The 9,541-nt window shown below is 37.0% G+C and overlaps 1 long non-coding RNA gene across 1 annotated transcript; it reads right to left on the bottom strand.

Annotated features, from left to right (window-relative positions):
* Window positions 1-1,933: 1,933 nt before the first annotated feature.
* Window positions 1,934-9,323, bottom strand: LOC147838973 (uncharacterized). The gene is made up of 3 exons (XR_015520789.1): window positions 5,763-9,323; window positions 3,826-5,719; window positions 1,934-3,559 (listed from the first exon to the last, which is right to left on the bottom strand). It is a non-coding gene; the product is annotated as an uncharacterized LOC147838973 (long non-coding RNA).
* Between the last annotated feature and the right edge of the window lie 218 nt (window positions 9,324-9,541).

Genomic DNA, 9,541 nt, shown 5'->3' with positions numbered 1-9,541 from the left:
AAGAGGGCAGCAAGGTGGCATAGTGGTTAGCACTATCACCTCACAGCAAGAAGTTCGCTAGTTTGAGTTCCGCCTGGGTCAGTTGGCTTTTCTGTGTGGAGTTTGCATGTGCTCCCTGTGTTGGTGTTGGTTTCCTCCGGGTGCTCCGGTTTCCTCTACAGTCCAAAGAGATGCGGGATTGGCCCTACAGTGTATGAGTGTGAATAAGAGAGTGTATGGATGTTTCCCAGTACTGGGTTGCAGCTGGAATCCGCTGTGTAAAACTTTTGTTGGATACGTTGAATGAATGAATGGAGAAGTATTTATTTATTTTGAATTTATTATTATATTTTTCTTTTGTAAAGCAACTTTTGTTTCTAAAGAAATGTTCCTGTTAAAATGACTGAAGCTGCAAAACTACGATAATAGTATACGAGCACCATATCACTGAAAAAACTAGCGACTATGTGGCATGTGTAAAGCCTAAATTAAATTTTATTCATTTGCATAATGCATATGTTAAGCAGACGTTAATAGTGCTGAATCATCAAAAACTAATGAAAACTTTAAACTAACACAATTATAAATACAAACCTTTTGTATACATACAAACTCTTTACCTTAACACACATCCATTGTTTATTTATTTGTTTATTTGTTTGCTAGCTGCGCAGTGGGTAGCATGTTCACCTCAAAGTTCTCCCCGTGTTGGTGCGGGATCTTCCGGGTGCTCCGGTTTCCCACACAAGTCCAAAGATGTTGTATAGGTAAAGTAGGTAAACTAAATTGTCTGTAATGTATGTGTGTGAATGAGAATGTATGGATGTTTCTCAGTGATGCGTTGCAGCTAGAAGGGCATCCACTGCGTAACACATATGCTGGGTAAGTTGGCGGTTTATTCCGCTGTGGTGACCCCAGATTAAAAAAGGGACTAAGCCGAAAAGAAAATGAATGAGAAAGGGTTTTGATTTTGGAGTGCAATACCTCGTTTGACCATTAGGTGTCACACTGTGTTACACACTGCACCTTTAATTGCGAGAATTCTCAATAGTATCTGGATGCAGCCTTTATGATGCAAGCTGAGATTGCATCACTCAGCGATGCAATGTCAGACACATTGCACTCAATGGAGTGAGTGACGTCACTTTGACGGGTGGGGTTAGGTGAGCGCATTAAACGCATTGGATGCAGCTCAGATTGCACTGCACCGAGTCTGCAGCCAGACCCCTCTCATAATTCTACCTTAAAATAAAGAGTGACCAGATATTTTCTTTTAAACTTGATTCTGAATCGCTGAATCAACTTCAGAATTCACTTTAAGAATCTTTTTTTTTTTTTCTTCTGTTTTTGGGTTTTAAGAATGTGGCTTTTCACTCAGTGTGACGCACTTTAGTCTTTGCTTTTAAATGTTTGAGAATCCCTTTAGAGGATAATAATTACTTCTAAAGTGAAGGACATCATTTATTAATCAAAGCCCGTCAAATTGCCTAGTGTGTTCATTTGCATTACCCACTACAGTCGTTCCTTTACCCCACATCTGGTGTTGGCGGGGGTTCATTTCAAACCCTGCATATATCTAAGAAATGCTTGTGCAAGTACAAAAGTATTGCGTAGTTGCACATACACATTAAAACTCAATTTATATCTTGTAATATTAATAGCCAAACTGATAAAAATATGATTTCAATTATATATATATATATATATATATATATATATATATATATATATATATATATATATATATATATATATATAAATATATATTAGGGTTGTGCAAAAAATAAAAAAATTATATATATATATATATATATATATATATATATATATATATATATATATATATATATATTAGGGGTGTGCGAAGCAGCCAGTATTTGTATTTGTTGAGTGGATAAAGTACTTCTATTTCTCTTCAAAATTCAAAATGGGTGTAATTTAAAAAATTTTTTTTGCGTTACACTTCTTATTTGTTACAGTGTAAGTGTTATTTAATTATATCCATTATAATAATTATGGATATGCAAGTAGTTGATATTTTTTACATGTAACAAGGAACATCATCGAAAAGAAAATACCATAACAGCCCAGCCTGATCTCACGAGAAAATGTAAATATTTTAGGTTTTGCCAGTTTAGTGGCTAATTCGTACAAGTTCAGTCGTACGAAATGGTACGATTCTAAAAAGGAGGCGTGGCACCTAACCCCACCCCTAACCCCAACCTTCATTGGGGGATGAGCAAATCATGGGGGACGAGCTTCATTTGGGGGATGAGCAAAAAAATTAGATCGTACGAATTCATACGAATTAGCCACTTAATGAAAAATTTACGAATTGCCGTGAGATTGTGTTGAACAGCCCTTACCTCATCCATGGTTAAAATACCAACTAATAAAATACCATTGTGAACATTATGAATCCCACCACCTCCTGTACTTTTTGGAGGACATTGAATAAAACAAATAATACTTCAACTGTTCTACTTCCGAAATAACTTCTTCATAATGCACAGAATTGCAAGAACTAAAATTTATCAACCCCTGAGAGATGTGGCTGAACGAAAGTTCTATTTTTATTGGTTATATTCCAGCAACCAGGAGTGTTTTTCTTTATCATACACTTTGCAGATTTGTGTTACATTTTATCACTTACCAAGAGCTTTAAAATGATTATGCAAACATAATAAAACGCGTACACCTTTTACACATCTTTAAGATATTATACCATAAAATAGGAGCCAAGGGAAAATGTGTTTTGATCACGGAGTGCAGTACCTAGTTCATCCACTGGGTGTCAAACTTACATAATGACCCTTTAAGGTGTGGGATAAATTATGGCCCAAGCGATAAACACAAAAATAGGGTTTTTGATATGATTTTAGAATTATAATAAACATATTTAGATCACCAGTGTTTACTGTGAATGCATGGCTCAGATATCTAAAATAGAGTTAAGGATATGAATTCATGAGAAGTTCAGAGAGGGCTAGAAAACATTACACAAGAAAATAAAACCACCAACAGTGAACATGATCGTTTTTTTATACAGTTTATTGAGGGTTCATAGATTACCAAATCATTGTAACAGATTTTTGTTTTTGTCCATCAGTCCATATGCATCTGATGAGCCTCTGAGCATCAGATATATCGGGATTGTTGATTTCTGGAGTGAGATATTGTTATGTCTCCACTGTGAAAGCAAGCTAAGGCTTATAAACTGTGAACATGTGAACACACACCCGAAGGAAAAAAAAAATCTAAAAAAAAAAACAAGTCAATTTTCAGACGTAATTACATTATTATTAAAGGGATAATTCATCCAAAAAAAAAAAAAAAGAAAATTAACTCACTGTTGACTTTCAGACCTTAAGCATTTCTGTGCTCTGTTCAGAAAATATGTTTAAAAAGCTAAAAAACTGTTTAATCCACCAATCCTACTGGCTGGGATCAAACTGGCGATTCTTTGCATGGGAGTTGGTTGATCTAACAAGGAGGCTAAAGACCATGGCCGTTAGCGTCTGTTGCTAGAACACATTTTGAGGTCAGAGAAGTGAGGTTTACCTGCATAGCCCTTTGCTAGCTGGCCTTCATAACACTCACCTCCCCTAAACCTCACTCCCATCCCAGACGAGCCCCAAGATGTAAACCAACGGTCCTACTGCACCCAACTCGGTCTGAGCTGGAATCGAACCGGCGATTCTTTGCATGGGAGTTGTTTGATCTAGCAAGGAGGCTAAAGACCATGGTCTCTAACGACTGTCGGTAGAGCACCTTTTGAGGTCGTAGGATTGAGGTTTCCTGCATAGCACTTCGCAAGCTGGCCTTAGTTAAACTCACCCCCTACACCTCACTCCCATCCCGGACGAGTCCCCACATGTAACTCACCAGTCCTACTGCACCCATCCCGCATTGAACTGGGATAGAACTGTGATTCTTTGCATGGGAGTTGGTTGCTCTAACAAGTAGGCTAAAGACCATGGCCTCTAGCATCTGTCGATAGAGCACTTTTTGGGGTCAGAGTAGTGAGGTTTACCTGCATAGCACTTTGCTAGCTGACCGTTGCTACACTCACCCCTCTATACCACATATCCATCCCGGACGAGCCCCCATGTGTAACCCACCAGTCCTACTGCAACCAACTCGGTCTGAGCTGGAATCAAACTGGCGATTCTTTGCATGGGAGTTAGTTGATCTAACAAGGAGGCTAAAGACCATCGCCTCTAGCATCTGTCGATAGGGCACCTTTTGAGGTCATAGGATTGAGGTTAACTGCACAGCACTTTACTAGCTGACCTCCGTTAAACTCACCCCCCTATACCTCACTCCGATCCCGGACGAGCCCCCATGTGTAATCCACCGGTCCTACTGCACCCAATCTGCAATGAGCTAGGATCACACTGGTGATTCTTTGCATGGGAGTCGGTTGCTCTAATAAGGAGGATTAAGACCATGGCTTCCAACATCTGTCGCTAGAGCACATTTTGAGGTCAGAGGAGTGCGGTTTACATGCATAGCACTTCACTATCTGACCTCCATTACACATGTAACCATTTATTTTCTCAGCAAGAAAAACAAATACTACTGAAGTCAATGGTTACAAGTTTTAATCCTTAATTATGTTCAGCTTAAGAAAGAAACTCACAAACAAGTAAACAGTGAGGAAACAATGCTTTTTTTGGTGAACTATCCCTTTAAATAAATCTTCCGCTTTTGTTGGAACACTTAAAGTATCTAAATATGAATTCAACAAATACTGAAGTAAAGTAACGAGAGGCACAAACAGAAAGAAAAGCAGAGAGGTTGACATTTGTGCAATTCCTCTAGTTCTTAAAAACTGGTGCTCACACACATTCATTAAACCTTTCTTTGTTTCTGTGTCTCTGTTAATCACACACACACTCGCACACAATCATACACAATGTTCAGTTTGAACAGCTAAAAAGGCCTAATTGCGGTGTTTAGTCATTTCCAGGACCTGAGATGGAAAATACACCCACCGGCCACTTTATTAGGCACACCTTACAAGCACCGGGTTGGACCCTCTTTTGCCTTTAGAACTGCTTTAATCCTGCGTGGCATAGATTCAACAAGGTACTGAAAGTATTCCTCCGAGATTTTGCTCCATATTGACATGATAGCATCACGCAGTTGCTGCAGATTTGTCAGCTGCACATCCTTGATGTGAATCTCCCGTTCCACCACATCCCAAAGGTGCTCTATTGGTCCTCCACACCATAACACCACCACCACCAGCCTGAACCGTTGATACAAAGCAGCATGGATCCATGCTTTTATGTCGACGCCAAATTCTGACCCGACCATCCAAATGTTGCAGAAGAAATCAAGACTCATCAGACCAGGCAACGTTTTCCCAATTTTCTACTATCCAATTTTGGTGAGCCTATGTGAATTGTAGCCTCAGTTTCCTGTTCTTAGCGGACAGGAGTGTAGTGTTCTGCTGCTGTAGCCCATCTGCCTCAAGGTTGGACATGTTGTGTATTCAGAGATGCCCTTCTGCAGACCTCGGTTGTAACAAGTGGTTATTTGAGTTACTGTTGCCTTACTATTAGCTGGAACCAGTCTGGCCATTCTCCTTTGACCTCTGGTATCAACAAAGCATTTGCCGTTCCCTTTGAGATGGTTGTGCGAGAAAATACAAGTAGATCAGCAGTTTCTGAAATACTCAGACCAGCCTGTCTGGCACAAACAACCGTGCTACGTTTAAAGTCCCTTAAATCACCTTCTTCCCCATTCTGTGCTACGTTCAAAGTCCCTTAAATCACCTTCTTCCCCATTCTGATGCTCGGTTTAAACTGCAGCAGATCGTCTGGACCATGTCTACATGCCTAAATGCATCAAGTTGCTGCCTATAAATTTGCATTAACAAGCAGTTAGACGGGTGTACCTAATAAAGTGGCCGGTGAGTGTATAATTAAAAACAAAACAAAGTGGGGGAAAAAAATAATCATTGTAGCTTTTTAATCGCCAATATAATCATGAATAACGCGGGGTTATACTGACTTATTATAAGAACATTCTTTCCTTAAGGACCAAAAATGTGATATGAAAAACAAGTAACGTTTGTTTACTAAGTGGCGAGTCTCAAATTATTATTTACATTATTGATTCATCACCAAGTATTTTTTTTCCATAGCATTGCTTTGTAGTAACCTTTGCATTAGCCAGTAAAAGTACAAACCAGAAAGTGTAGAAATATTACATAGCACATTGTTAGAAAGTATCCAGTATTTACACACAAGTACCCGACTCCAATTGGGTGTTTAGTAGCATTTTCATATTCGTATTTACATCTAGAAATAGTTTTTTTTTTTTTTTTGGAATATATTAAAATAAGCCCTAATGCCCAAGTTTTACCTTATATCATTTCCTTGTAATAATGTACACCGCTTACAGATGATGTCCTCTAGACTGAATCAAACCAATTTTGATCACGAGTTGGCAAAGAAAGGCAATTTTAAACACACAGATCCAATGCAAATAATATCTCAAAGAAATATACACATGTTTTAAAGGGGACCTATCATGCCTGTTTTTACAAGATGTAAAATAAATCTCTGATATCCCTAGAGTGTGTATATGAAGTTTCAGATCAAAATACAACACAAATAACGTTTTATAACTCTTTGAAACTGAATCTTGTAGGCTTTGATCCTAATTGTGCCATTTTGGTGACTGTCGCTTTAAATTCAAATGAGATAGTGCTCTTTTTATAAAGAGGGTGGAGCTACAAATGCCTATGTGTTAGCATAGTGGCAGATTTAAAAACTACACTAACCTCCTATGTTAATGAGGGAATGATGGTCACTAGTGGGCGGGGTTTTCTCCCTCTGATGACACGTACAAAGAGAGAAGGTCAATCAAAGTGTTTCTGCAGACTGTTTCTATTGAGTGTGATTATAAAAATAAATAAATAATTGAACACTTTTTTTACCATTAGAAGCTGGCTGTTTTCACAGATTGTTGTCACACAGCTGTGTTTAAACCACATATAAAAGTGATATTTGCATAATACGTCCCCTTTAAGCATTGATGAATGAATGAATTAATGAATGAATGAAGATATTTTTTAGAACACTTAGTTGTTACATAATCACCATCATTATGAATATACAATCACAATTAATATCCTATTCCATTAAATTCATTCACATTTATGATTATAATTATTTACCTTTTAATACCACATTAATTTAAAACCTTATAATAGTAATTTATGCCAAGTTCCTTCAGATATTTCGATTTCTTCGATCCGTTTAGGAGTAGAAATCGCCAAATATGTATTTGTTTTCGATGTATTGCATGCAGTGCGAGTTAGAGATGCATGATAAGACATGAGATATAAATATGAACTTGATTTTCTGCATGCTTTTAAGTCCACAGTTAACTTGTTTGTAATAGTGTTTTGTAAGATCATTCAATGTTTGTTATTGCTGATAAATACTCAATGTTAATAATTAATTCCTTAAGCTTTTTTAAAAAAAGTTTTCTGCAAAATTGTTGCAAACAATTTATTTGTTGAATTGAATCAATCAAATTAAATTTAGTAATGTTTAACGTAGTTTGTTTATTTAAATTCAGCGCAAATAAATTGTTTAGAACCACTTAGGGTAAAAAAGCATCTTTGAATCATTTTTTCCAGTGTTCACTGTTGTTTCAACAATGATTTTATGGATTTTTTAGGTACAGAAAACTGTTTTTTGATATGTCCACATATAAACTGACAAACTACAAAGTTTTATTGGTGAACCTCATACTGTAGGAATTGTTTTATCTCTCTACACTGCACAAAAAAAGCTCTTCTTGGAGTTTTTGTCTTGTAGTCCAAATATCTAGGAGTTAATAAAATAAGAAGAATTTTCTAGACAAGTAAAAATATTGTCTTGTTTTAAGAAATAATAAGTCAAAATGAAGTGAGTTTGTCTTTAAGTAAACTAAGTAATCTCCCTTCAAAACATTTTGTTTGCTGTTTGTTCAAATGACTTATTTAAAATGAGCTGAAATAACACAATTTGTGATTTTTTGGGGGGGGGGGGCAACTTAATTGTTTTATGTTCAATCCACTTCAATTTGTAAATATTTGTAACAATGTGTTTGTATTTGCAGATTGCTAGAGAACTACACACATACCACTTGATGAACTACAACTCCCATCACGCACTTCACACACCAGTTTCTGTTCTTTTCCTGATTGCACACACACAGCTGATTCTCATATGGACTGATTTCCAGGACTATACATTCACCTCTCCCGCACACATTGCTGAGTCTTGTTATTCTTACGAACATTACAAAGCATTTTCTATTGTCCATTCTTCCCGTGTTTTGACCTTTCGCTTGCTTTCCATGTTTAGATTCTTTAGCCTGACCATTTGTCTGTGTTTGATTACATATATTGCATTACCTACAAGCTCCTGTATGTCCCTGTTCTTAAACATTCCCTGCAAGACTACTCTTAAATAACTGCATGTGGATCCCCAACTCCATTATCCAGCTACCACTTAGTTACAATATTAATAAGCAGTTAATTCACACACCAGTTTCTGTTCTCTTCCTGATTGTTCAGTTCACTTCAATTTGTAAATACTTGTCCCGATCACCAGCAATTGAGCATTTGCAGATCGATGGAGAACTACACACATACCACTTGATGAACTACAACTCCCATCAAGCACTTCACACACCGGTTTCTGTTCTCCTCCTGATTGCACACACACAGCTGACTCTCATAAGGACTGATTTCCAGGATTATAAATTCAGCTCTCCCGCACACATTACTGAGTCTTGTAATTCCTACCAACATTTCAAAGCGTTTTCCTATGTCTACTATTCCCTTGTTTTGACCTTTTGCTTGCTTTTTGTGTTTAGATTATTTAGCCTGACCATTTGTCTGTGTTTGATTACTTATATTGCATTACCTACATGCTCCTGTTTGTCCCTGTTCTTGAACATTCCCTGCAAGACTACTCTTTAATAAACTGCATGTGGATCCCCAACTCCGTTATCCTTAGACCGCTTAGTTACAATACTAATAAGCACTTAATTCCTTCATGTTGACCCAACACAAATCAGCACTGTAGAAATGCAGGGTTCTACAAAATTCATTCATGTTGTCCAGAACACAAATCGTTTAAGTTAACTTAAAAATGTGGATCGAACATAAAATTAAGACAATTAACACCTAACAATTAAGTTGACCCAAATAAATCTCAAAAAGTGTGTTGTTTCAGCTCATTTTTAATAAGTTGTTTGAACAAAAAGCTAAAATCTTTGTTTTGAGTGAATGTAACAAAAATTACTTAGCTTTTTTAGGCAATATGTCAATAATAATTATAATTATTATTATTAATAATAATAACTTACTAATTTTTTGACATACTGATTATGAAAACAACTCAACTTTTGTGCTAGTGTAGAAAATACCTTTTGATTTAAGGACTTTGTAGATATTTGGACTAGAAACGAAACAAAAACTCTAACGCCTGTTTCACACCGCAAGCGTCAGCGGCGCGTGAGCAGAGCGTGAGCAGCGCGTATGTCGAGC

Source organism: Danio rerio, chromosome 21 (assembly GCF_052040795.2).
Source record: "Danio rerio strain M-AB ecotype USA chromosome 21, GRCz13ab, whole genome shotgun sequence".
In the NCBI taxonomy this organism is placed as follows: Eukaryota; Metazoa; Chordata; class Actinopteri; order Cypriniformes; family Danionidae; genus Danio; species Danio rerio.
Note: the sequence above shows the minus strand (reverse complement) of the source record. Positions and strands in the feature narration are given on the sequence as shown.